The sequence below is a fragment of the Schistocerca piceifrons genome, chromosome 1 (assembly GCF_021461385.2).
Source record: "Schistocerca piceifrons isolate TAMUIC-IGC-003096 chromosome 1, iqSchPice1.1, whole genome shotgun sequence".
Classification (NCBI taxonomy): domain Eukaryota; kingdom Metazoa; phylum Arthropoda; class Insecta; order Orthoptera; family Acrididae; genus Schistocerca; species Schistocerca piceifrons.
Window position 1 is genome coordinate 396,676,151 of NC_060138.1, and position 27,806 is coordinate 396,703,956.

The 27,806-nt window shown below is 49.1% G+C and overlaps 8 pseudogenes; all 8 read left to right on the forward strand.

Moving 5' to 3' along the window:
• The first annotated feature begins 1,987 nt into the window (after positions 1-1,987).
• On the forward strand, positions 1,988-2,200 carry LOC124720025 (annotated as a pseudogene).
• Positions 2,201-5,471: 3,271 nt separating this feature from the next.
• Positions 5,472-5,684, forward strand: LOC124720032 (annotated as a pseudogene).
• Positions 5,685-8,961: 3,277 nt separating this feature from the next.
• Positions 8,962-9,174, forward strand: LOC124720036 (annotated as a pseudogene).
• Positions 9,175-12,442: 3,268 nt separating this feature from the next.
• LOC124720041 lies at positions 12,443-12,655 on the forward strand (annotated as a pseudogene).
• A 3,276-nt stretch (positions 12,656-15,931) lies between these two features.
• Positions 15,932-16,144, forward strand: LOC124720050 (annotated as a pseudogene).
• Positions 16,145-19,415: 3,271 nt separating this feature from the next.
• Positions 19,416-19,628, forward strand: LOC124720055 (annotated as a pseudogene).
• A 3,275-nt stretch (positions 19,629-22,903) lies between these two features.
• LOC124720059 lies at positions 22,904-23,116 on the forward strand (annotated as a pseudogene).
• A 3,273-nt stretch (positions 23,117-26,389) lies between these two features.
• On the forward strand, positions 26,390-26,602 carry LOC124720606 (annotated as a pseudogene).
• The last annotated feature ends 1,204 nt before the right edge of the window (positions 26,603-27,806 follow it).

Here is a 27,806-nt window from a genome sequence, read left to right on the forward strand (position 1 = left end):
GATCACGACCAATTCCCATCAGACGATCAGTTCGACAAGGGTGTCCCTTGTCAGTGTATTTTATCGCTTTGGCGCTGTACCCCATGCTGCGTGACGTCGGACGGATGGTCGATGGTGTTCCTTTCCCAGGCGTCACCTTCCGCAGTGTGGCGTAGGCGGATGGTGTAGGTGTGTTTGTAGCAAACGCCAGGGACATCGATTCGGTTCGCCGAGTCCTCCACGTTTATGAACGAGCATCCGGTGCCATGTTAAAATCCAACAAAATGGTGCTAATCCCACTAGGACCACGATCATTGACCATCGAACGCCCATGCTACCGGATTGTAGGGGAACAACGTATCTTGGGTCTTGAGGTGACTGCCTGTCCACAGCGCATGTTAACACTCACGTGCAGGCGGATTCTCACGCGCATCAGAGGACTTTGCGTGAGTCACACTGATCAACGACTCGACCTCCATCAACGAATCCAACTGATTAATACTTACATCCTATCACGGGCATGGTATGTAGCACAACTCCTTACGCTACCGAAACAAACCAGCAGAGCCATCTCACAAACAGTATATTGCCTATTGTGGCGGCGTGCACTATTCAAAGTTGATGCACAGACTTGTACACTGCCAAAAGTCGATAGTCGCCTTGGACTCATTGACTTTCCCCATAAATGTGCGGCAATCCTGATTCACCGTATCGCCACTTTGCGTGAGATTGACCCAGGTGGGACAACAGCGGTGCTTTTCGACCGTTATCGCCTACAATCGGCGCGTGCACCAGTATGCTTGACACATATTCCATTCCGGATGACGACAGTCAAGGACTATCACCTCAATCAAAGTTACATCCTAGCAGTGGCCACCGACAAGGCACGCACATCGAAGCGCCTTTACTAGGCGCTTCGAGGCCAGCTCACACCACACAAATTGGAGGACAGACGACCGTCGGTCATCTGGCACCACGCTTGGGCTAATATCAACCACCTAGCCCTTCCCACAGAAGTTTCAGCGCTATGGTATCGCGTTGTAAACAATTTAATACCCACTAATCATCGCCTGGCGGCCATCCTCTTATGGCCCTCGGCTGCTTGCGGCCGATGTGGTGACGTAGACACCAGAGAGCATCGTCTCCTATGCCCTCACGTCACAGAAGTGTGGGACCTTGCACGTGTGCTATTAACGCTGATCGGTGGGACTACACTGGACTATGTGTCAGTCGACTGGTTCCTTAACCCTGGTATTCAGACCAACCCCCGAACACGACGTAACGCAATGGTGTGTCTCTTGGGCCAAACCATTTTCACGATCTATGACCTTTGCCTCGCAGATGCTGTCTCTTTCATGGACTACCTTTGGAGCCAGCATCGCCTGGCGGAATCTGACCGGAAATATACCATTACTTTTGCAAGATTTCTTAAAGTTGCAATGGTTCATGGTTATCAAAAGGTGTTCCGGGCTAACTAAGGCACCTCGTATAAGAATTGCCTGAGTGTACCCCTGGATCTTTGTCACTCGGACTTTCAAACTACCCTTGACTTACCCATACCCCAGATTTGATATTGGCCTTCTGGGCATCACTAGAGTAGACTGTTCTGTGATACTGATAATATGGAAATTGGTAACATGCGAATTGTGTGAACCTTGTATGAAAAATTATTGGAAAATTGGAAAACGCATAATCTATCTTAGAGGATTATTACTTTGTTAATTCTATGGGCGATGGGATTATCTCGCCAGTTCGTTTGAGTGTGCTGCGTCGCTGTTTTTTTTTTATTTTGCCTTCATTTCTGTCTTTATTTATTTCTTTCTATTTAGTTTTTAAAATCATCACTTGCCTCACACCTGCAGAGGGAGGTGTGTTTCTGAGTAGTGTGTCGTCGCCCCCTGAGGCATAGCAGAGTATGCCTCCGCTTTTATTTTCGGTTTATGGCAATAAGTCTTGCTACTAACAACACCCTGCTTTACGTGCTGCGTCGACACTAGAGGATGGCGGCATTTTTGGAGAGGAAAAGGTAGGGCTATAGGGGAGGTAGGAGGGAAAAAAAGTGTAGTATCTGTTCTTATCAGCTTAATATCTGATACGTCCTGCATCACACGACCAGAATATTAAACTCATTTTTGGCTTCTGACGGAGTGCTAGGGGCTTGCTCCACCTCTGTAGCGGGTTGGCCCGGCATTGCAGTACCGCCGGGATCGGCCCACCTAAAATTAATTAAAACACAGCCTGAAATGGGTTAACATTCTGCAGTGATCAGATATTCCGCTGGTAGCAAAACTTGTCGTAGTTGTTGATGTGCCCAGTAGTTAGTTGCTTACACACCACGATTTCTTTTAATTAATTTAAGATTATCTTAAGTAATTTTTTTTTTTTTTTTTTGCGGTTAGCCGGACCGCACTTGCAGCCGCATTACGCTAGGCTGGTAATTTATGGGGGCACAGGACAGTGCCTTCGGATGCCTCGTTAGCGTCTCTTATGGTCTGGTCACAGATAATTTTAATTAAATTGTTTGGAGTTATAACCTTAGCTCCTCGCGAACGTCGTCGTCGTCGCCGCCGCACGCACGCAGAATACGTGTGTACACACGCACACACACATATGCAGTAGGTGGTGGACGACGTAAGCACTCGGCTAGGTGTAGCTCGCGCCAGTATAGCTCGCACCGGCCTGACGCTGCTGTGGGGCGGCCTCACGGCTTCTCCACTGCCCTGGCAGCTAGCGGCGTTCAAATAGGAGTCGCAGTTTACTCCTCGACATGGAGGGTAGTACTGGGCTGTTGACGAGTGCTCTCGTATATTGTCGTTCCTTCCGGCACTTGCTTTTGCGATGTTTTCGACGGTCGCCTGTTGCCATATCAGCCCGCACCACCGTATGTCACTCCCTCATGTGGAACGCACACGCTGCAAGCATTTAGGCCCTGACACTGCGGTTTTTCATCTCTGGCGGTACTCCGCAAGGATACCGCCCTTCGATTGTGCCATTCCAGCACTAATCGAAGTGCTAGGTTTTCCGGCCTGTTAGGAGACCGCTTCTGCAAAATGTGCGAGGAGATTTTTGCTGGTTGCGAGCTACCCGCCGATTTTCTAGTTGTACATATTGGCTTTAATCCAAAGGTCACAGGTCACTGATGGGCTAAAGACGTACGTCCCATCACCGTTCTTAACACTGATTATAAGTTGGTGGCACGAAGTGTGGCTTCACGTCTTAAACAGGGAATGAATAAGGTACTTTGTCCCACTCAATCATGTGGCGTTTCGAATCGAACCACCTTCACCGCTGCTTCTATATACCGTGATGCTGCCTTACTCACTCACCGCCGACGCTCGAACCCCGGCTGCAATTGATCCCTAGATTTCGCCGGTGCCTCCGATAGGGTCTCCCATCCTACCTGCTGGCCGTTATGTAGCGGATGGGTTTCGGGGAGCACTTCATAAGAGTCATCCGGCACTTCTTGGATGGAGCAAATTCCACAATCATTGTGAACGGTTGCAGATCACGACCAATTCCCATCAGACGATCAGTTCGACAAGGGTGTCCCTTGTCAGTGTATTTTATCGCTTTGGCGCTGTACCCCATGCTGCGTGACGTCGGACGGATGGTCGATGGTGTTCCTTTCCCAGGCGTCACCTTCCGCAGTGTGGCGTAGGCGGATGGTGTAGGTGTGTTTGTAGCAAACGCCAGGGACATCGATTCGGTTCGCCGAGTCCTCCACGTTTATGAACGAGCATCCGGTGCCATGTTAAAATCCAACAAAATGGTGCTAATCCCACTAGGACCACGATCATTGACCATCGAACGCCCATGCTACCGGATTGTAGGGGAACAACGTATCTTGGGTCTTGAGGTGACTGCCTGTCCACAGCGCATGTTAACACTCACGTGCAGGCGGATTCTCACGCGCATCAGAGGACTTTGCGTGAGTCACACTGATCAACGACTCGACCTCCATCAACGAATCCAACTGATTAATACTTACATCCTATCACGGGCATGGTATGTAGCACAACTCCTTACGCTACCGAAACAAACCAGCAGAGCCATCTCACAAACAGTATATTGCCTGTTGTGGCGGCGTGCACTATTCAAAGTTGATGCACAGACTTGTACACTGCCAAAAGTCGATAGTCGCCTTGGACTCATTGACTTTCCCCACAAATGTGCGGCAATCCTGATTCACCGTATCGCCACTTTGCGTGAGATTGACCCAGGTGGGACAACAGCGGTGCTTTTCGACCGTTATCGCCTACAATCGGCGCGTGCACCAGTATGCTTGACACATATTCCATTCCGGATGACGACAGTCAAGGACTATCACCTCAATCAAAGTTACATCCTAGCAGTGGCCACCGACAAGGCACGCACATCGAAGCGCCTTTACTAGGCGCTTCGAGGCCAGCTCACACCACACAAATTGGAGGACAGACGACCGTCGGTCATCTGGCACCACGCTTGGGCTAATATCAACCACCTAGCCCTTCCCACAGAAGTTTCAGCGCTATGGTATCGCGTTGTAAACAATTTAATACCCACTAATCATCGCCTGGCGGCCATCCTCCTATGGCCCTCGGCTGCTTGCGGCCGATGTGGTGACGTAGACACCAGAGAGCATCGTCTCCTATGCCCTCACGTCACAGAAGTGTGGGACCTTGCACGTGTGCTATTAACGCTGATCGGTGGGGCTACACTGGACTATGTGTCAGTCGACTGGTTCCTTAAACCTGGTATTCAGACCAACCCCCGAACACGACGTAACGCAATGGTGTGTCTCTTGGGCCAAACCATTTTCACGATCTATGACCTTTGCCTCGCAGATGCTGTCTCTTTCATGGACTACCTTTGGAGCCAGCATCGCCTGGCGGAATCTGACCGGAAATATACCATTACTTTTGCAAGATTTCTTAAAGTTGCAATGGTTCATGGTTATCAAAAGGTGTTCCGGGCTAACTAAGGCACCTCGTATAAGAATTGCCTGAGTGTACCCCTGGATCTTTGTCACTCGGACTTTCAAACTACCCTTGACTTACCCATACCCCAGATTTGATATTGGCCTTCTGGGCATCACTAGAGTAGACTGTTCTGTGATACTGATAATATGGAAATTGGTAACATGCGAATTGTGTGAACCTTGTATGAAAAATTATTGGAAAATTGGAAAACGCATAATCTATCTTAGAGGATTATTACTTTGTTAATTCTATGGGCGATGGGATTATCTCGCCAGTTCGTTTGAGTGTGCTGCGTCGCTGTTTTTTTTTTTTATTTTGCCTTCATTTCTGTCTTTATTTATTTCTTTCTATTTAGTTTTTAAAATCATCACTTGCCTCACACCTGCAGAGGGAGGTGTGTTTCTGAGTAGTGTGTCGTCGCCCCCTGAGGCATAGCAGAGTATGCCTCCGCTTTTATTTTCGGTTTATGGCAATAAGTCTTGCTACTAACAACACCCTGCTTTACGTGCTGCGTCGACACTAGAGGATGGCGGCATTTTTGGAGAGGAAAAGGTAGGGCTATAGGGGAGGTAGGAGGGAAAAAAAGTGTAGTATCTGTTCTTATCAGCTTAATATCTGATACGTCCTGCATCACACGACCAGAATATTAAACTCATTTTTGGCTTCTGACGGAGTGCTAGGGGCTTGCTCCACCTCTGTAGCGGGTTGGCCCGGCATTGCAGTACCGCCGGGATCGGCCCACCTAAAATTAATTAAAACACAGCCTGAAATGGGTTAACATTCTGCAGTGATCAGATATTCCGCTGGTAGCAAAACTTGTCGTAGTTGTTGATGTGCCCAGTAGTTAGTTGCTTACACACCACGATTTCTTTTAATTAATTTAAGATTATCTTAAGTAATTTTTTTTTTTTTTTTTTTTTTTTTGCGGTTAGCCGGACCGCACTTGCAGCCGCATTACGCTAGGCTGGTAATTTATGGGGGCACAGGACAGTGCCTTCGGATGCCTCGTTAGCGTCTCTTATGGTCTGGTCACAGATAATTTTAATTAAATTGTTTGGAGTTATAACCTTAGCTCCTCGCGAACGTCGTCGTCGTCGCCGCCGCACGCACGCAGAATACGTGTGTACACACGCACACACACATATGCAGTAGGTGGTGGACGACGTAAGCACTCGGCTAGGTGTAGCTCGCGCCAGTATAGCTCGCACCGGCCTGACGCTGCTGTGGGGCGGCCTCACGGCTTCTCCACTGCCCTGGCAGCTAGCGGCGTTCAAATAGGAGTCGCAGTTTACTCCTCGACATGGAGGGTAGTACTGGGCTGTTGACGAGTGCTCTCGTATATTGTCGTTCCTTCCGGCACTTGCTTTTGCGATGTTTTCGACGGTCGCCTGTTGCCATATCAGCCCGCACCACCGTATGTCACTCCCTCATGTGGAACGCACACGCTGCAAGCATTTAGGCCCTGACACTGCGGTTTTTCATCTCTGGCGGTACTCCGCAAGGATACCGCCCTTCGATTGTGCCATTCCAGCACTAATCGAAGTGCTAGGTTTTCCGGCCTGTTAGGAGACCGCTTCTGCAAAATGTGCGAGGAGATTTTTGCTGGTTGCGAGCTACCCGCCGATTTTCTAGCTGTACGTATTGGCTTTAATCCAAAGGTCACAGGTCACTGATGGGCTAAAGACGTACGTCCCATCACCGTTCTTATCACTGATTATAAGTTGGTGGCATGAAGTGTGGCTTCACGTCTTAAACAGGGAATGAATAAGGTACTTTGTCCCACTCAATCATGTGGCGTTTCGAATCGAACCACCTTCACCGCTGCTTCTATATACCGTGATGCTGTCTTACTCACTCACCGCCGACGCTCGAACCCCGGCTGCAATTGATCCCTAGATTTCGCCGGTGCCTCCGATAGGGTCTCCCATCCTACCTGCTGGCCGTTATGTAGCGGATGGGTTTCGGGGAGCACTTCATAAGAGTCATCCGGCACTTCTTGGATGGAGCAAATTCCACAATCATTGTGAACGGTTGCAGATCACGACCAATTCCCATCAGACGATCAGTTCGACAAGGGTGTCCCTTGTCAGTGTATTTTATCGCTTTGGCGCTGTACCCCATGCTGCGTGACATCGGACGGATGGTCGATGGTGTTCCTTTCCCAGGCGTCACCTTCCGCAGTGTGGCGTAGGCGGATGGTGTAGGTGTGTTTGTAGCAAACGCCAGGGACATCGATTCGGTTCGCCGAGTCCTCCACGTTTATGAACGAGCATCCGGTGCCATGTTAAAATCCAACAAAATGGTGCTAATCCCACTAGGACCACGATCATTGACCATCGAACGCCCATGCTACCGGATTGTAGGGGAACAACGTATCTTGGGTCTTGAGGTGACTGCCTGTCCACAGCGCATGTTAACACTCACGTGCAGGCGGATTCTCACGCGCATCAGAGGACTTTGCGTGAGTCACACTGATCAACGACTCGACCTCCATCAACGAATCCAACTGATTAATACTTACATCCTATCACGGGCATGGTATGTAGCACAACTCCTTACGCTACCGAAACAAACCAGCAGAGCCATCTCACAAACAGTATATTGCCTATTGTGGCGGCGTGCACTATTCAAAGTTGATGCACAGACTTGTACACTGCCAAAAGTCGATAGTCGCCTTGGACTCATTGACTTTCCCCACAAATGTGCGGCAATCCTGATTCACCGTATCGCCACTTTGCGTGAGATTGACCCAGGTGGGACAACAGCGGTGCTTTTCGACCGTTATCGCCTACAATCGGCGCGTGCACCAGTATGCTTGACACATATTCCATTCCGGATGACGACAGTCAAGGACTATCACCTCAATCAAAGTTACATCCTAGCAGTGGCCACCGACAAGGCACGCACATCGAAGCGCCTTTACTAGGCGCTTCGAGGCCAGCTCACACCACACAAATTGGAAGACAGACGACCGTCGGTCATCTGGCACCACGCTTGGGCTAATATCAACCACCTAGCCCTTCCCACAGAAGTTTCAGCGCTATGGTATCGCGTTGTAAACAATTTAATACCCACTAATCATCGCCTGGCGGCCATCCTCCTATGGCCCTCGGCTGCTTGCGGCCGATGTGGTGACGTAGACACCAGAGAGCATCGTCTCCTATGCCCTCACGTCACAGAAGTGTGGGACCTTGCACGTGTGCTATTAACGCTGATCGGTGGGACTACACTGGACTATGTGTCAGTCGACTGGTTCCTTAACCCTGGTATTCAGACCAACCCCCGAACACGACGTAACGCAATGGTGTGTCTCTTGGGCCAAACCATTTTCACGATCTATGACCTTTGCCTCGCAGATGCTGTCTCTTTCATGGACTACCTTTGGAGCCAGCATCGCCTGGCGGAATCTGACCGGAAATATACCATTACTTTTGCAAGATTTCTTAAAGTTGCAATGGTTGATGGTTATCAAAAGGTGTTCCGGGCTAACTAAGGCACCTCGTATAAGAATTGCCTGAGTGTACCCCTGGATCTTTGTCACTCGGACTTTCAAACTACCCTTGACTTACCCATACCCCAGATTTGATATTGGCCTTCTGGGCATCACTAGAGTAGACTGTTCTGTGATACTGATAATATGGAAATTGGTAACATGCGAATTGTGTGAACCTTGTATGAAAAATTATTGGAAAATTGGAAAACGCATAATCTATCTTAGAGGATTATTACTTTGTTAATTCTATGGGCGATGGGATTATCTCGCCAGTTCGTTTGAGTGTGCTGCGTCGCTGTTTTTTTTTTTATTTTGCCTTCATTTCTGTCTTTATTTATTTCTTTCTATTTAGTTTTTAAAATCATCACTTGCCTCACACCTGCAGAGGGAGGTGTGTTTCTGAGTAGTGTGTCGTCGCCCCCTGAGGCATAGCAGAGTATGCCTCCGCTTTTATTTTCGGTTTATGGCAATAAGTCTTGCTACTAACAACACCCTGCTTTACGTGCTGCGTCGACACTAGAGGATGGCGGCATTTTTGGAGAGGAAAAGGTAGGGCTATAGGGGAGGTAGGAGGGAAAAAAAGTGTAGTATCTGTTCTTATCAGCTTAATATCTGATACGTCCTGCATCACACGACCAGAATATTAAACTCATTTTTGGCTTCTGACGGAGTGCTAGGGGCTTGCTCCACCTCTGTAGCGGGTTGGCCCGGCATTGCAGTACCGCCGGGATCGGCCCACCTAAAATTAATTAAAACACAGCCTGAAATGGGTTAACATTCTGCAGTGATCAGATATTCCGCTGGTAGCAAAACTTGTCGTAGTTGTTGATGTGCCCAGTAGTTAGTTGCTTACACACCACGATTTCTTTTAATTAATTTAAGATTATCTTAAGTAATTTTTTTTTTTTTTTTTTTTTTTTTGCGGTTAGCCGGACCGCACTTGCAGCCGCATTACGCTAGGCTGGTAATTTATGGGGGCACAGGACAGTGCCTTCGGATGCCTCGTTAGCGTCTCTTATGGTCTGGTCACAGATAATTTTAATTAAATTGTTTGGAGTTATAACCTTAGCTCCTCGCGAACGTCGTCGTCGCACGCACGCAGAATACGTGTGTACACACGCACACACACATATGCAGTAGGTGGTGGACGACGTAAGCACTCGGCTAGGTGTAGCTCGCGCCAGTATAGCTCGCACCGGCCTGACGCTGCTGTGGGGCGGCCTCACGGCTTCTCCACTGCCCTGGCAGCTAGCGGCGTTCAAATAGGAGTCGCAGTTTACTCCTCGACATGGAGGGTAGTACTGGGCTGTTGACGAGTGCTCTCGTATATTGTCGTTCCTTCCGGCACTTGCTTTTGCGATGTTTTCGACGGTCGCCTGTTGCCATATCAGCCCGCACCACCGTATGTCACTCCCTCATGTGGAACGCACACGCTGCAAGCATTTAGGCCCTGACACTGCGGTTTTTCATCTCTGGCGGTACTCCGCAAGGATACCGCCCTTCGATTGTGCCATTCCAGCACTAATCGAAGTGCTAGGTTTTCCGGCCTGTTAGGAGACCGCTTCTGCAAAATGTGCGAGGAGATTTTTGCTGGTTGCGAGCTACCCGCCGATTTTCTAGCTGTACGTATTGGCTTTAATCCAAAGGTCACAGGTCACTGATGGGCTAAAGACGTACGTCCCATCACCGTTCTTATCACTGATTATAAGTTGGTGGCATGAAGTGTGGCTTCACGTCTTAAACAGGGAATGAATAAGGTACTTTGTCCCACTCAATCATGTGGCGTTTCGAATCGAACCACCTTCACCGCTGCTTCTATATACCGTGATGCTGTCTTACTCACTCACCGCCGACGCTCGAACCCCGGCTGCAATTGATCCCTAGATTTCGCCGGTGCCTCCGATAGGGTCTCCCATCCTACCTGCTGGCCGTTATGTAGCGGATGGGTTTCGGGGAGCACTTCATAAGAGTCATCCGGCACTTCTTGGATGGAGCAAATTCCACAATCATTGTGAACGGTTGCAGATCACGACCAATTTCCATCAGACGATCAGTTCGACAAGGGTGTCCCTTGTCAGTGTATTTTATCGCTTTGGCGCTGTACCCCATGCTGCGTGACATCGGACGGATGGTCGATGGTGTTCCTTTCCCAGGCGTCACCTTCCGCAGTGTGGCGTAGGCGGATGGTGTAGGTGTGTTTGTAGCAAACGCCAGGGACATCGATTCGGTTCGCCGAGTCCTCCACGTTTATGAACGAGCATCCGGTGCCATGTTAAAATCCAACAAAATGGTGCTAATCCCACTAGGACCACGATCATTGACCATCGAACGCCCATGCTACCGGATTGTAGGGGAACAACGTATCTTGGGTCTTGAGGTGACTGCCTGTCCACAGCGCATGTTAACACTCACGTGCAGGCGGATTCTCACGCGCATCAGAGGACTTTGCGTGAGTCACACTGATCAACGACTCGACCTCCATCAACGAATCCAACTGATTAATACTTACATCCTATCACGGGCATGGTATGTAGCACAACTCCTTACGCTACCGAAACAAACCAGCAGAGCCATCTCACAAACAGTATATTGCCTATTGTGGCGGCGTGCACTATTCAAAGTTGATGCACAGACTTGTACACTGCCAAAAGTCGATAGTCGCCTTGGACTCATTGACTTTCCCCACAAATGTGCGGCAATCCTGATTCACCGTATCGCCACTTTGCGTGAGATTGACCCAGGTGGGACAACAGCGGTGCTTTTCGACCGTTATCGCCTACAATCGGCGCGTGCACCAGTATGCTTGACACATATTCCATTCCGGATGACGACAGTCAAGGACTATCACCTCAATCAAAGTTACATCCTAGCAGTGGCCACCGACAAGGCACGCACATCGAAGCGCCTTTACTAGGCGCTTCGAGGCCAGCTCACACCACACAAATTGGAGGACAGACGACCGTCGGTCATCTGGCACCACGCTTGGGCTAATATCAACCACCTAGCCCTTCCCACAGAAGTTTCAGCGCTATGGTATCGCGTTGTAAACAATTTAATACCCACTAATCATCGCCTGGCGGCCATCCTCCTATGGCCCTCGGCTGCTTGCGGCCGATGTGGTGACGTAGACACCAGAGAGCATCGTCTCCTATGCCCTCACGTCACAGAAGTGTGGGACCTTGCACGTGTGCTATTAACGCTGATCGGTGGGACTACACTGGACTATGTGTCAGTCGACTGGTTCCTTAACCCTGGTATTCAGACCAACCCCCGAACACGACGTAACGCAATGGTGTGTCTCTTGGGCCAAACCATTTTCACGATCTATGACCTTTGCCTCGCAGATGCTGTCTCTTTCATGGACTACCTTTGGAGCCAGCATCGCCTGGCGGAATCTGACCGGAAATATACCATTACTTTTGCAAGATTTCTTAAAGTTGCAATGGTTCATGGTTATCAAAAGGTGTTCCGGGCTAACTAAGGCACCTCGTATAAGAATTGCCTGAGTGTACCCCTGGATCTTTGTCACTCGGACTTTCAAACTACCCTTGACTTACCCATACCCCAGATTTGATATTGGCCTTCTGGGCATCACTAGAGTAGACTGTTCTGTGATACTGATAATATGGAAATTGGTAACATGCGAATTGTGTGAACCTTGTATGAAAAATTATTGGAAAATTGGAAAACGCATAATCTATCTTAGAGGATTATTACTTTGTTAATTCTATGGGCGATGGGATTATCTCGCCAGTTCGTTTGAGTGTGCTGCGTCGCTGTTTTTTTTTTTATTTTGCCTTCATTTCTGTCTTTATTTATTTCTTTCTATTTAGTTTTTAAAATCATCACTTGCCTCACACCTGCAGAGGGAGGTGTGTTTCTGAGTAGTGTGTCGTCGCCCCCTGAGGCATAGCAGAGTATGCCTCCGCTTTTATTTTCGGTTTATGGCAATAAGTCTTGCTACTAACAACACCCTGCTTTACGTGCTGCGTCGACACTAGAGGATGGCGGCATTTTTGGAGAGGAAAAGGTAGGGCTATAGGGGAGGTAGGAGGGAAAAAAAGTGTAGTATCTGTTCTTATCAGCTTAATATCTGATACGTCCTGCATCACACGACCAGAATATTAAACTCATTTTTGGCTTCTGACGGAGTGCTAGGGGCTTGCTCCACCTCTGTAGCGGGTTGGCCCGGCATTGCAGTACCGCCGGGATCGGCCCACCTAAAATTAATTAAAACACAGCCTGAAATGGGTTAACATTCTGCAGTGATCAGATATTCCGCTGGTAGCAAAACTTGTCGTAGTTGTTGATGTGCCCAGTAGTTAGTTGCTTACACACCACGATTTCTTTTAATTAATTTAAGATTATCTTAAGTAATTTTTTTTTTTTTTTTTTTTTTTTGCGGTTAGCCGGACCGCACTTGCAGCCGCATTACGCTAGGCTGGTAATTTATGGGGGCACAGGACAGTGCCTTCGGATGCCTCGTTAGCGTCTCTTATGGTCTGGTCACAGATAATTTTAATTAAATTGTTTGGAGTTATAACCTTAGCTCCTCGCGAACGTCGTCGTCGTCGCCGCCGCACGCACGCAGAATACGTGTGTACACACGCACACACACATATGCAGTAGGTGGTGGACGACGTAAGCACTCGGCTAGGTGTAGCTCGCGCCAGTATAGCTCGCACCGGCCTGACGCTGCTGTGGGGCGGCCTCACGGCTTCTCCACTGCCCTGGCAGCTAGCGGCGTTCAAATAGGAGTCGCAGTTTACTCCTCGACATGGAGGGTAGTACTGGGCTGTTGACGAGTGCTCTCGTATATTGTCGTTCCTTCCGGCACTTGCTTTTGCGATGTTTTCGACGGTCGCCTGTTGCCATATCAGCCCGCACCACCGTATGTCACTCCCTCATGTGGAACGCACACACTGCAAGCATTTAGGCCCTGACACTGCGGTTTTTCATCTCTGGCGGTACTCCGCAAGGATACCGCCCTTCGATTGTGCCATTCCAGCACTAATCGAAGTGCTAGGTTTTCCGGCCTGTTAGGAGACCGCTTCTGCAAAATGTGCGAGGAGATTTTTGCTGGTTGCGAGCTACCCGCCGATTTTCTAGCTGTACATATTGGCTTTAATCCAAAGGTCACAGGTCACTGATGGGCTAAAGACGTACGTCCCATCACCGTTCTTAACACTGATTATAAGTTGGTGGCACGAAGTGTGGCTTCACGTCTTAAACAGGGAATGAATAAGGTACTTTGTCCCACTCAATCATGTGGCGTTTCGAATCGAACCACCTTCACCGCTGCTTCTATATACCGTGATGCTGTCTTACTCACCCACCGCCGACGCTCGAACCCCGGCTGCAATTGATCCCTAGATTTCGCCGGTGCCTCCGATAGGGTCTCCCATCCTACCTGCTGGCCGTTATGTAGCGGATGGGTTTCGGGGAGCACTTCATAAGAGTCATCCGGCACTTCTTGGATGGAGCAAATTCCACAATCATTGTGAACGGTTGCAGATCACGACCAATTTCCATCAGACGATCAGTTCGACAAGGGTGTCCCTTGTCAGTGTATTTTATCGCTTTGGCGCTGTACCCCATGCTGCGTGACATCGGACGGATGGTCGATGGTGTTCCTTTCCCAGGCGTCACCTTCCGCAGTGTGGCGTAGGCGGATGGTGTAGGTGTGTTTGTAGCAAACGCCAGGGACATCGATTCGGTTCGCCGAGTCCTCCACGTTTATGAACGAGCATCCGGTGCCATGTTAAAATCCAACAAAATGGTGCTAATCCCACTAGGACCACGATCATTGACCATCGAACGCCCATGCTACCGGATTGTAGGGGAACAACGTATCTTGGGTCTTGAGGTGACTGCCTGTCCACAGCGCATGTTAACACTCACGTGCAGGCGGATTCTCACGCGCATCACAGGACTTTGCGTGAGTCACACTGATCAACGACTCGACCTCCATCAACGAATCCAACTGATTAATACTTACATCCTATCACGGGCATGGTATGTAGCACAACTCCTTACGCTACCGAAACAAACCAGCAGAGCCATCTCACAAACAGTATATTGCCTATTGTGGCGGCGTGCACTATTCAAAGTTGATGCACAGACTTGTACACTGCCAAAAGTCGATAGTCGCCTTGGACTCATTGACTTTCCCCACAAATGTGCGGCAATCCTGATTCACCGTATCGCCACTTTGCGTGAGATTGACCCAGGTGGGACAACAGCGGTGCTTTTCGACCGTTATCGCCTACAATCGGCGCGTGCACCAGTATGCTTGACACATATTCCATTCCGGATGACGACAGTCAAGGACTATCACCTCAATCAAAGTTACATCCTAGCAGTGGCCACCGACAAGGCACGCACATCGAAGCGCCTTTACTAGGCGCTTCGAGGCCAGCTCACACCACACAAATTGGAGGACAGACGACCGTCGGTCATCTGGCACCACGCTTGGGCTAATATCAACCACCTAGCCCTTCCCACAGAAGTTTCAGCGCTATGGTATCGCGTTGTAAACAATTTAATACCCACTAATCATCGCCTGGCGGCCATCCTCCTATGGCCCTCGGCTGCTTGCGGCCGATGTGGTGACGTAGACACCAGAGAGCATCGTCTCCTATGCCCTCACGTCACAGAAGTGTGGGACCTTGCACGTGTGCTATTAACGCTGATCGGTGGGACTACACTGGACTATGTGTCAGTCGACTGGTTCCTTAACCCTGGTATTCAGACCAACCCCCGAACACGACGTAACGCAATGGTGTGTCTCTTGGGCCAAACCATTTTCACGATCTATGACCTTTGCCTCGCAGATGCTGTCTCTTTCATGGACTACCTTTGGAGCCAGCATCGCCTGGCGGAATCTGACCGGAAATATACCATTACTTTTGCAAGATTTCTTAAAGTTGCAATGGTTCATGGTTATCAAAAGGTGTTCCAGGCTAACTAAGGCACCTCGTATAAGAATTGCCTGAGTGTACCCCTGGATCTTTGTCACTCGGACTTTCAAACTACCCTTGACTTACCCATACCCCAGATTTGATATTGGCCTTCTGGGCATCACTAGAGTAGACTGTTCTGTGATACTGATAATATGGAAATTGGTAACATGTGAATTGTGTGAACCTTGTATGAAAAATTATTGGAAAATTGGAAAACGCATAATCTATCTTAGAGGATTATTACTTTGTTAATTCTATGGGCGATGGGATTATCTCGCCAGTTCGTTTGAGTGTGCTGCGTCGCTGTTTTTTTTTTTATTTTGCCTTCATTTCTGTCTTTATTTATTTCTTTCTATTTAGTTTTTAAAATCATCACTTGCCTCACACCTGCAGAGGGAGGTGTGTTTCTGAGTAGTGTGTCGTCGCCCCCTGAGGCATAGCAGAGTATGCCTCCGCTTTTATTTTCGGTTTATGGCAATAAGTCTTGCTACTAACAACACCCTGCTTTACGTGCTGCGTCGACACTAGAGGATGGCGGCATTTTTGGAGAGGAAAAGGTAGGGCTATAGGGGAGGTAGGAGGGAAAAAAAGTGTAGTATCTGTTCTTATCAGCTTAATATCTGATACGTCCTGCATCACACGACCAGAATATTAAACTCATTTTTGGCTTCTGACGGAGTGCTAGGGGCTTGCTCCACCTCTGTAGCGGGTTGGCCCGGCATTGCAGTACCGCCGGGATCGGCCCACCTAAAATTAATTAAAACACAGCCTGAAATGGGTTAACATTCTGCAGTGATCAGATATTCCGCTGGTAGCAAAACTTGTCGTAGTTGTTGATGTGCCCAGTAGTTAGTTGCTTACACACCACGATTTCTTTTAATTAATTTAAGATTATCTTAAGTAATTTTTTTTTTTTTTTTTTTGCGGTTAGCCGGACCGCACTTGCAGCCGCATTACGCTAGGCTGGTAATTTATGGGGGCACAGGACAGTGCCTTCGGATGCCTCGTTAGCGTCTCTTATGGTCTGGTCACAGATAATTTTAATTAAATTGTTTGGAGTTATAACCTTAGCTCCTCGCGAACGTCGTCGTCGTCGCCGCCGCACGCACGCAGAATACGTGTGTACACACGCACACACACATATGCAGTAGGTGGTGGACGACGTAAGCACTCGGCTAGGTGTAGCTCGCGCCAGTATAGCTCGCACCGGCCTGACGCTGCTGTGGGGCGGCCTCACGGCTTCTCCACTGCCCTGGCAGCTAGCGGCGTTCAAATAGGAGTCGCAGTTTACTCCTCGACATGGAGGGTAGTACTGGGCTGTTGACGAGTGCTCTCGTATATTGTCGTTCCTTCCGGCACTTGCTTTTGCGATGTTTTCGACGGTCGCCTGTTGCCATATCAGCCCGCACCACCGTATGTCACTCCCTCATGTGGAACGCACACGCTGCAAGCATTTAGGCCCTGACACTGCGGTTTTTCATCTCTGGCGGTACTCCGCAAGGATACCGCCCTTCGATTGTGCCATTCCAGCACTAATCGAAGTGCTAGGTTTTCCGGCCTGTTAGGAGACCGCTTCTGCAAAATGTGCGAGGAGATTTTTGCTGGTTGCGAGCTACCCGCCGATTTTCTAGCTGTACGTATTGGCTTTAATCCAAAGGTCACAGGTCACTGATGGGCTAAAGACGTACGTCCCATCACCGTTCTTAACACTGATTATAAGTTGGTGGCACGAAGTGTGGCTTCACGTCTTAAACAGGGAATGAATAAGGTACTTTGTCCCACTCAATCATGTGGCGTTTCGAATCGAACCACCTTCACCGCTGCTTCTATATACCGTGATGCTGTCTTACTCACCCACCGCCGACGCTCGAACCCCGGCTGCAATTGATCCCTAGATTTCGCCGGTGCCTCCGATAGGGTCTCCCATCCTACCTGCTGGCCGTTATGTAGCGGATGGGTTTCGGGGAGCACTTCATAAGAGTCATCCGGCACTTCTTGGATGGAGCAAATTCCACAATCATTGTGAACGGTTGCAGATCACGACCAATTTCCATCAGACGATCAGTTCGACAAGGGTGTCCCTTGTCAGTGTATTTTATCGCTTTGGCGCTGTACCCCATGCTGCGTGACATCGGACGGATGGTCGATGGTGTTCCTTTCCCAGGCGTCACCTTCCGCAGTGTGGCGTAGGCGGATGGTGTAGGTGTGTTTGTAGCAAACGCCAGGGACATCGATTCGGTTCGCCGAGTCCTCCACGTTTATGAACGAGCATCCGGTGCCATGTTAAAATCCAACAAAATGGTGCTAATCCCACTAGGACCACGATCATTGACCATCGAACGCCCATGCTACCGGATTGTAGGGGAACAACGTATCTTGGGTCTTGAGGTGACTGCCTGTCCACAGCGCATGTTAACACTCACGTGCAGGCGGATTCTCACGCGCATCAGAGGACTTTGCGTGAGTCACACTGATCAACGACTCGACCTCCATCAACGAATCCAACTGATTAATACTTACATCCTATCACGGGCATGGTATGTAGCACAACTCCTTACGCTACCGAAACAAACCAGCAGAGCCATCTCACAAACAGTATATTGCCTATTGTGGCGGCGTGCACTATTCAAAGTTGATGCACAGACTTGTACACTGCCAAAAGTCGATAGTCGCCTTGGACTCATTGACTTTCCCCACAAATGTGCGGCAATCCTGATTCACCGTATCGCCACTTTGCGTGAGATTGACCCAGGTGGGACAACAGCGGTGCTTTTCGACCGTTATCGCCTACAATCGGCGCGTGCACCAGTATGCTTGACACATATTCCATTCCGGATGACGACAGTCAAGGACTATCACCTCAATCAAAGTTACATCCTAGCAGTGGCCACCGACAAGGCACGCACATCGAAGCGCCTTTACTAGGCGCTTCGAGGCCAGCTCACACAACACAAATTGGAGGACAGACGACCGTCGGTCATCTGGCACCACGCTTGGGCTAATATCAACCACCTAGCCCTTCCCACAGAAGTTTCAGCGCTATGGTATCGCGTTGTAAACAATTTAATACCCACTAATCATCGCCTGGCGGCCATCCTCCTATGGCCCTCGGCTGCTTGCGGCCGATGTGGTGACGTAGACACCAGAGAGCATCGTCTCCTATGCCCTCACGTCACAGAAGTGTGGGACCTTGCACGTGTGCTATTAACGCTGATCGGTGGGACTACACTGGACTATGTGTCAGTCGACTGGTTCCTTAACCCTGGTATTCAGACCAACCCCCGAACACGACGTAACGCAATGGTGTGTCTCTTGGGCCAAACCATTTTCACGATCTATGACCTTTGCCTCGCAGATGCTGTCTCTTTCATGGACTACCTTTGGAGCCAGCATCGCCTGGCGGAATCTGACCGGAAATATACCATTACTTTTGCAAGATTTCTTAAAGTTGCAATGGTTCATGGTTATCAAAAGGTGTTCCGGGCTAACTAAGGCACCTCGTATAAGAATTGCCTGAGTGTACCCCTGGATCTTTGTCACTCGGACTTTCAAACTACCCTTGACTTACCCATACCCCAGATTTGATATTGGCCTTCTGGGCATCACTAGAGTAGACTGTTCTGTGATACTGATAATATGGAAATTGGTAACATGTGAATTGTGTGAACCTTGTATGAAAAATTATTGGAAAATTGGAAAACGCATAATCTATCTTAGAGGATTATTACTTTGTTAATTCTATGGGCGATGGGATTATCTCGCCAGTTCGTTTGAGTGTGCTGCGTCGCTGTTTTTTTTTTTATTTTGCCTTCATTTCTGTCTTTATTTATTTCTTTCTATTTAGTTTTTAAAATCATCACTTGCCTCACACCTGCAGAGGGAGGTGTGTTTCTGAGTAGTGTGTCGTCGCCCCCTGAGGCATAGCAGAGTATGCCTCCGCTTTTATTTTCGGTTTATGGCAATAAGTCTTGCTACTAACAACACCCTGCTTTACGTGCTGCGTCGACACTAGAGGATGGCGGCATTTTTGGAGAGGAAAAGGTAGGGCTATAGGGGAGGTAGGAGGGAAAAAAAGTGTAGTATCTGTTCTTATCAGCTTAATATCTGATACGTCCTGCATCACACGACCAGAATATTAAACTCATTTTTGGCTTCTGACGGAGTGCTAGGGGCTTGCTCCACCTCTGTAGCGGGTTGGCCCGGCATTGCAGTACCGCCGGGATCGGCCCACCTAAAATTAATTAAAACACAGCCTGAAATGGGTTAACATTCTGCAGTGATCAGATATTCCGCTGGTAGCAAAACTTGTCGTAGTTGTTGATGTGCCCAGTAGTTAGTTGCTTACACACCACGATTTCTTTTAGTTAATTTAAGATTATCTTAAGTAATTTTTTTTTTTTTTTTTTTTTTGCGGTTAGCCGGACCGCACTTGCAGCCGCATTACGCTAGGCTGGTAATTTATGGGGGCACAGGACAGTGCCTTCGGATGCCTCGTTAGCGTCTCTTATGGTCTGGTCACAGATAATTTTAATTAAATTGTTTGGAGTTATAACCTTAGCTCCTCGCGAACGTCGTCGTCGTCGCCGCCGCACGCACGCAGAATACGTGTGTACACACGCACACACACATATGCAGTAGGTGGTGGACGACGTAAGCACTCGGCTAGGTGTAGCTCGCGCCAGTATAGCTCGCACCGGCCTGACGCTGCTGTGGGGCGGCCTCACGGCTTCTCCACTGCCCTGGCAGCTAGCGGCGTTCAAATAGGAGTCGCAGTTTACTCCTCGACATGGAGGGTAGTACTGGGCTGTTGACGAGTGCTCTCGTATATTGTCGTTCCTTCCGGCACTTGCTTTTGCGATGTTTTCGACGGTCGCCTGTTGCCATATCAGCCCGCACCACCGTATGTCACTCCCTCATGTGGAACGCACACGCTGCAAGCATTTAGGCCCTGACACTGCGGTTTTTCATCTCTGGCGGTACTCCGCAAGGATACCGCCCTTCGATTGTGCCATTCCAGCACTAATCGAAGTGCTAGGTTTTCCGGCCTGTTAGGAGACCGCTTCTGCAAAATGTGCGAGGAGATTTTTGCTGGTTGCGAGCTACCCGCCGATTTTCTAGCTGTACATATTGGCTTTAATCCAATGGTCACAGGTCACTGATGGGCTAAAGACGTACGTCCCATCACCGTTCTTAACACTGATTATAAGTTGGTGGCACGAAGTGTGGCTTCACGTCTTAAACAGGGAATGAATAAGGTACTTTGTCCCACTCAATCATGTGGCGTTTCGAATCGAACCACCTTCACCGCTGCTTCTATATACCGTGATGCTGTCTTACTCACCCACCGCCGACGCTCGAACCCCGGCTGCAATTGATCCCTAGATTTCGCCGGTGCCTCCGATAGGGTCTCCCATCCTACCTGCTGGCCGTTATGTAGCGGATGGGTTTCGGGGAGCACTTCATAAGAGTCATCCGGCACTTCTTGGATGGAGCAAATTCCACAATCATTGTGAACGGTTGCAGATCACGACCAATTTCCATCAGACGATCAGTTCGACAAGGGTGTCCCTTGTCAGTGTATTTTATCGCTTTGGCGCTGTACCCCATGCTGCGTGACATCGGACGGATGGTCGATGGTGTTCCTTTCCCAGGCGTCACCTTCCGCAGTGTGGCGTAGGCGGATGGTGTAGGTGTGTTTGTAGCAAACGCCAGGGACATCGATTCGGTTCGCCGAGTCCTCCACGTTTATGAACGAGCATCCGGTGCCATGTTAAAATCCAACAAAATGGTGCTAATCCCACTAGGACCACGATCATTGACCATCGAACGCCCATGCTACCGGATTGTAGGGGAACAACGTATCTTGGGTCTTGAGGTGACTGCCTGTCCACAGCGCATGTTAACACTCACGTGCAGGCGGATTCTCACGCGCATCAGAGGACTTTGCGTGAGTCACACTGATCAACGACTCGACCTCCATCAACGAATCCAACTGATTAATACTTACATCCTATCACGGGCATGGTATGTAGCACAACTCCTTACGCTACCGAAACAAACCAGCAGAGCCATCTCACAAACAGTATATTGCCTATTGTGGCGGCGTGCACTATTCAAAGTTGATGCACAGACTTGTACACTGCCAAAAGTCGATAGTCGCCTTGGACTCATTGACTTTCCCCACAAATGTGCGGCAATCCTGATTCACCGTATCGCCACTTTGCGTGAGATTGACCCAGGTGGGACAACAGCGGTGCTTTTCGACCGTTATCGCCTACAATCGGCGCGTGCACCAGTATGCTTGACACATATTCCATTCCGGATGACGACAGTCAAGGACTATCACCTCAATCAAAGTTACATCCTAGCAGTGGCCACCGACAAGGCACGCACATCGAAGCGCCTTTACTAGGCGCTTCGAGGCCAGCTCACACAACACAAATTGGAGGACAGACGACCGTCGGTCATCTGGCACCACGCTTGGGCTAATATCAACCACCTAGCCCTTCCCACAGAAGTTTCAGCGCTATGGTATCGCGTTGTAAACAATTTAATACCCACTAATCATCGCCTGGCGGCCATCCTCCTATGGCCCTCGGCTGCTTGCGGCCGATGTGGTGACGTAGACACCAGAGAGCATCGTCTCCTATGCCCTCACGTCACAGAAGTGTGGGACCTTGCACGTGTGCTATTAACGCTGATCGGTGGGACTACACTGGACTATGTGTCAGTCGACTGGTTCCTTAACCCTGGTATTCAGACCAACCCCCGAACACGACGTAACGCAATGGTGTGTCTCTTGGGCCAAACCATTTTCACGATCTATGACCTTTGCCTCGCAGATGCTGTCTCTTTCATGGACTACCTTTGGAGCCAGCATCGCCTGGCGGAATCTGACCGGAAATATACCATTACTTTTGCAAGATTTCTTAAAGTTGCAATGGTTCATGGTTATCAAAAGGTGTTCCGGGCTAACTAAGGCACCTCGTATAAGAATTGCCTGAGTGTACCCCTGGATCTTTGTCACTCGGACTTTCAAACTACCCTTGACTTACCCATACCCCAGATTTGATATTGGCCTTCTGGGCATCACTAGAGTAGACTGTTCTGTGATACTGATAATATGGAAATTGGTAACATGCGAATTGTGTGAACCTTGTATGAAAAATTATTGGAAAATTGGAAAACGCATAATCTATCTTAGAGGATTATTACTTTGTTAATTCTATGGGCGATGGGATTATCTCGCCAGTTCGTTTGAGTGTGCTGCGTCGCTGTTTTTTTTTTTTATTTTGCCTTCATTTCTGTCTTTATTTATTTCTTTCTATTTAGTTTTTAAAATCATCACTTGCCTCACACCTGCAGAGGGAGGTGTGTTTCTGAGTAGTGTGTCGTCGCCCCCTGAGGCATAGCAGAGTATGCCTCCGCTTTTATTTTCGGTTTATGGCAATAAGTCTTGCTACTAACAACACCCTGCTTTACGTGCTGCGTCGACACTAGAGGATGGCGGCATTTTTGGAGAGGAAAAGGTAGGGCTATAGGGGAGGTAGGAGGGAAAAAAAGTGTAGTATCTGTTCTTATCAGCTTAATATCTGATACGTCCTGCATCACACGACCAGAATATTAAACTCATTTTTGGCTTCTGACGGAGTGCTAGGGGCTTGCTCCACCTCTGTAGCGGGTTGGCCCGGCATTGCAGTACCGCCGGGATCGGCCCACCTAAAATTAATTAAAACACAGCCTGAAATGGGTTAACATTCTGCAGTGATCAGATATTCCGCTGGTAGCAAAACTTGTCGTAGTTGTTGATGTGCCCAGTAGTTAGTTGCTTACACACCACGATTTCTTTTAGTTAATTTAAGATTATCTTAAGTAATTTTTTTTTTTTTTTTTTTTTGCGGTTAGCCGGACCGCACTTGCAGCCGCATTACGCTAGGCTGGTAATTTATGGGGGCACAGGACAGTGCCTTCGGATGCCTCGTTAGCGTCTCTTATGGTCTGGTCACAGATAATTTTAATTAAATTGTTTGGAGTTATAACCTTAGCTCCTCGCGAACGTCGTCGTCGTCGCCGCCGCACGCACGCAGAATACGTGTGTACACACGCACACACACATATGCAGTAGGTGGTGGACGACGTAAGCACTCGGCTAGGTGTAGCTCGCGCCAGTATAGCTCGCACCGGCCTGACGCTGCTGTGGGGCGGCCTCACGGCTTCTCCACTGCCCTGGCAGCTAGCGGCGTTCAAATAGGAGTCGCAGTTTACTCCTCGACATGGAGGGTAGTACTGGGCTGTTGACGAGTGCTCTCGTATATTGTCGTTCCTTCCGGCACTTGCTTTTGCGATGTTTTCGACGGTCGCCTGTTGCCATATCAGCCCGCACCACCGTATGTCACTCCCTCATGTGGAACGCACACGCTGCAAGCATTTAGGCCCTGACACTGCGGTTTTTCATCTCTGGCGGTACTCCGCAAGGATACCGCCCTTCGATTGTGCCATTCCAGCACTAATCGAAGTGCTAGGTTTTCCGGCCTGTTAGGAGACCGCTTCTGCAAAATGTGCGAGGAGATTTTTGCTGGTTGCGAGCTACCCGCCGATTTTCTAGCTGTACATATTGGCTTTAATCCAATGGTCACAGGTCACTGATGGGCTAAAGACGTACGTCCCATCACCGTTCTTAACACTGATTATAAGTTGGTGGCACGAAGTGTGGCTTCACGTCTTAAACAGGGAATGAATAAGGTACTTTGTCCCACTCAATCATGTGGCGTTTCGAATCGAACCACCTTCACCGCTGCTTCTATATACCGTGATGCTGTCTTACTCACCCACCGCCGACGCTCGAACCCCGGCTGCAATTGATCCCTAGATTTCGCCGGTGCCTCCGATAGGGTCTCCCATCCTACCTGCTGGCCGTTATGTAGCGGATGGGTTTCGGGGAGCACTTCATAAGAGTCATCCGGCACTTCTTGGATGGAGCAAATTCCACAATCATTGTGAACGGTTGCAGATCACGACCAATTTCCATCAGACGATCAGTTCGACAAGGGTGTCCCTTGTCAGTGTATTTTATCGCTTTGGCGCTGTACCCCATGCTGCGTGACATCGGACGGATGGTCGATGGTGTTCCTTCCCCAGGCGTCACCTTCCGCAGTGTGGCGTAGGCGGATGGTGTAGGTGTGTTTGTAGCAAACGCCAGGGACATCGATTCGGTTCGCCGAGTCCTCCACGTTTATGAACGAGCATCCGGTGCCATGTTAAAATCCAACAAAATGGTGCTAATCCCACTAGGACCACGATCATTGACCATCGAACGCCCATGCTACCGGATTGTAGGGGAACAATGTATCTTGGGTCTTGAGGTGACTGCCTGTCCACAGCGCATGTTAACACTCACGTGCAGGCGGATTCTCACGCGCATCAGAGGACTTTGCGTGAGTCACACTGATCAACGACTCGACCTCCATCAACGAATCCAACTGATTAATACTTACATCCTATCACGGGCATGGTATGTAGCACAACTCCTTACGCTACCGAAACAAACCAGCAGAGCCATCTCACAAACAGTATATTGCCTATTGTGGCGGCGTGCACTATTCAAAGTTGATGCACAGACTTGTACACTGCCAAAAGTCGATAGTCGCCTTGGACTCATTGACTTTCCCCACAAATGTGCGGCAATCCTGATTCACCGTATCGCCACTTTGCGTGAGATTGACCCAGGTGGGACAACAGCGGTGCTTTTCGACCGTTATCGCCTACAATCGGCGCGTGCACCAGTATGCTTGACACATATTCCATTCCGGATGACGACAGTCAAGGACTATCACCTCAATCAAAGTTACATCCTAGCAGTGGCCACCGACAAGGCACGCACATCGAAGCGCCTTTACTAGGCGCTTCGAGGCCAGCTCACACCACACAAATTGGAGGACAGACGACCGTCGGTCATCTGGCACCACGCTTGGGCTAATATCAACCACCTAGCCCTTCCCACAGAAGTTTCAGCGCTATGGTATCGCGTTGTAAACAATTTAATACCCACTAATCATCGCCTGGCGGCCATCCTCCTATGGCCCTCGGCTGCTTGCGGCCGATGTGGTGACGTAGACACCAGAGAGCATCGTCTCCTATGCCCTCACGTCACAGAAGTGTGGGACCTTGCACGTGTGCTATTAACGCTGATCGGTGGGACTACACTGGACTATGTGTCAGTCGACTGGTTCCTTAACCCTGGTATTCAGACCAACCCCCGAACACGACGTAACGCAATGGTGTGTCTCTTGGGCCAAACCATTTTCACGATCTATGACCTTTGCCTCGCAGATGCTGTCTCTTTCATGGACTACCTTTGGAGCCAGCATCGCCTGGCGGAATCTGACCGGAAATATACCATTACTTTTGCAAGATTTCTTAAAGTTGCAATGGTTCATGGTTATCAAAAGGTGTTCCGGGCTAACTAAGGCACCTCGTATAAGAATTGCCTGAGTGTACCCCTGGATCTTTGTCACTCGGACTTTCAAACTACCCTTGACTTACCCATAGCCCAGATTTGATATTGGCCTTCTGGGCATCACTAGAGTAGACTGTTCTGTGATACTGATAATATGGAAATTGGTAACATGCGAATTGTGTGAACCTTGTATGAAAAATTATTGGAAAATTGGAAAACGCATAATCTATCTTAGAGGATTATTACTTTGTTAATTCTATGGGCGATGGGATTATCTCGCCAGTTCGTTTGAGTGTGCTGCGTCGCTGTTTTTTTTTTTATTTTGCCTTCATTTCTGTCTTTATTTATTTCTTTCTATTTAGTTTTTAAAATCATCACTTGCCTCACACCTGCAGAGGGAGGTGTGTTTCTGAGTAGTGTGTCGTCGCCCCCTGAGGCATAGCAGAGTATGCCTCCGCTTTTATTTTCGGTTTATGGCAATAAGTCTTGCTACTAACAACACCCTGCTTTACGTGCTGCGTCGACACTAGAGGATGGCGGCATTTTTGGAGAGGAAAAGGTAGGGTTATAGGGGAGGTAGGAGGGAAAAAAAGTGTAGTATCTGTTCTTATCAGCTTAATATCTGATACGTCCTGCATCACACGACCAGAATATTAAACTCATTTTTGGCTTCTGACGGAGTGCTAGGGGCTTGCTCCACCTCTGTAGCGGGTTGGCCCGGCATTGCAGTACCGCCGGGATCGGCCCACCTAAAATTAATTAAAACACAGCCTGAAATGGGTTAACATTCTGCAGTGATCAGATATTCCGCTGGTAGCAAAACTTGTCGTAGTTGTTGATGTGCCCAGTAGTTAGTTGCTTACACACCACGATTTCTTTTAATTAATTTAAGATTATCTTAAGTAATTTTTTTTTTTTTTTTTGCGGTTAGCCGGACCGCACTTGCAGCCGCATTACGCTAGGCTGGTAATTTATGGGGGCACAGGACAGTGCCTTCGGATGCCTCGTTAGCGTCTCTTATGGTCTGGTCACAGATAATTTTAATTAAATTGTTTGGAGTTATAACCTTAGCTCCTCGCGAACGTCGTCGTCGTCGCCGCCGCACGCACGCAGAATACGTGTGTACACACGCACACACACACATATGCAGTAGGTGGTGGACGACGTAAGCACTCGGCTAGGTGTAGCTCGCGCCAGTATAGCTCGCACCGGCCTGACGCTGCTGTGGGGCGGCCTCACGGCTTCTCCACTGCCCTGGCAGCTAGCGGCGTTCAAATAGGAGTCGCAGTTTACTCCTCGACATGGAGGGTAGTACTGGGCTGTTGACGAGTGCTCTCGTATATTGTCGTTCCTTCCGGCACTTGCTTTTGCGATGTTTTCGACGGTCGCCTGTTGCCATATCAGCCCGCACCACCGTATGTCACTCCCTCATGTGGAACGCACACGCTGCAAGCATTTAGGCCCTGACACTGCGGTTTTTCATCTCTGGCGGTACTCCGCAAGAATACCGCCCTTCGATTGTGCCATTCCAGCACTAATCGAAGTGCTAGGTTTTCCGGCTTGTTAGGAGACCGCTTCTGCAAAATGTGCGAGGAGATTTTTGCTGGTTGCGAGCTACCCGCCGATTTTCTAGCTGTACGTATTGGCTTTAATCCAAAGGTCACAGGTCACTGATGGGCTAAAGACGTACGTCCCATCACCGTTCTTAACACTGATTATAAGTTGGTGGCACGAAGTGTGGCTTCACGTCTTAAACAGGGAATGAATAAGGTACTTTGTCCCACTCAATCATGTGGCGTTTCGAATCGAACCACCTTCACCGCTGCTTCTATATACCGTGATGCTGTCTTACTCACCCACCGCCGACGCTCGAACCCCGGCTGCAATTGATCCCTAGATTTCGCCGGTGCCTCCGATAGGGTCTCCCATCCTACCTGCTGGCCGTTATGTAGCGGATG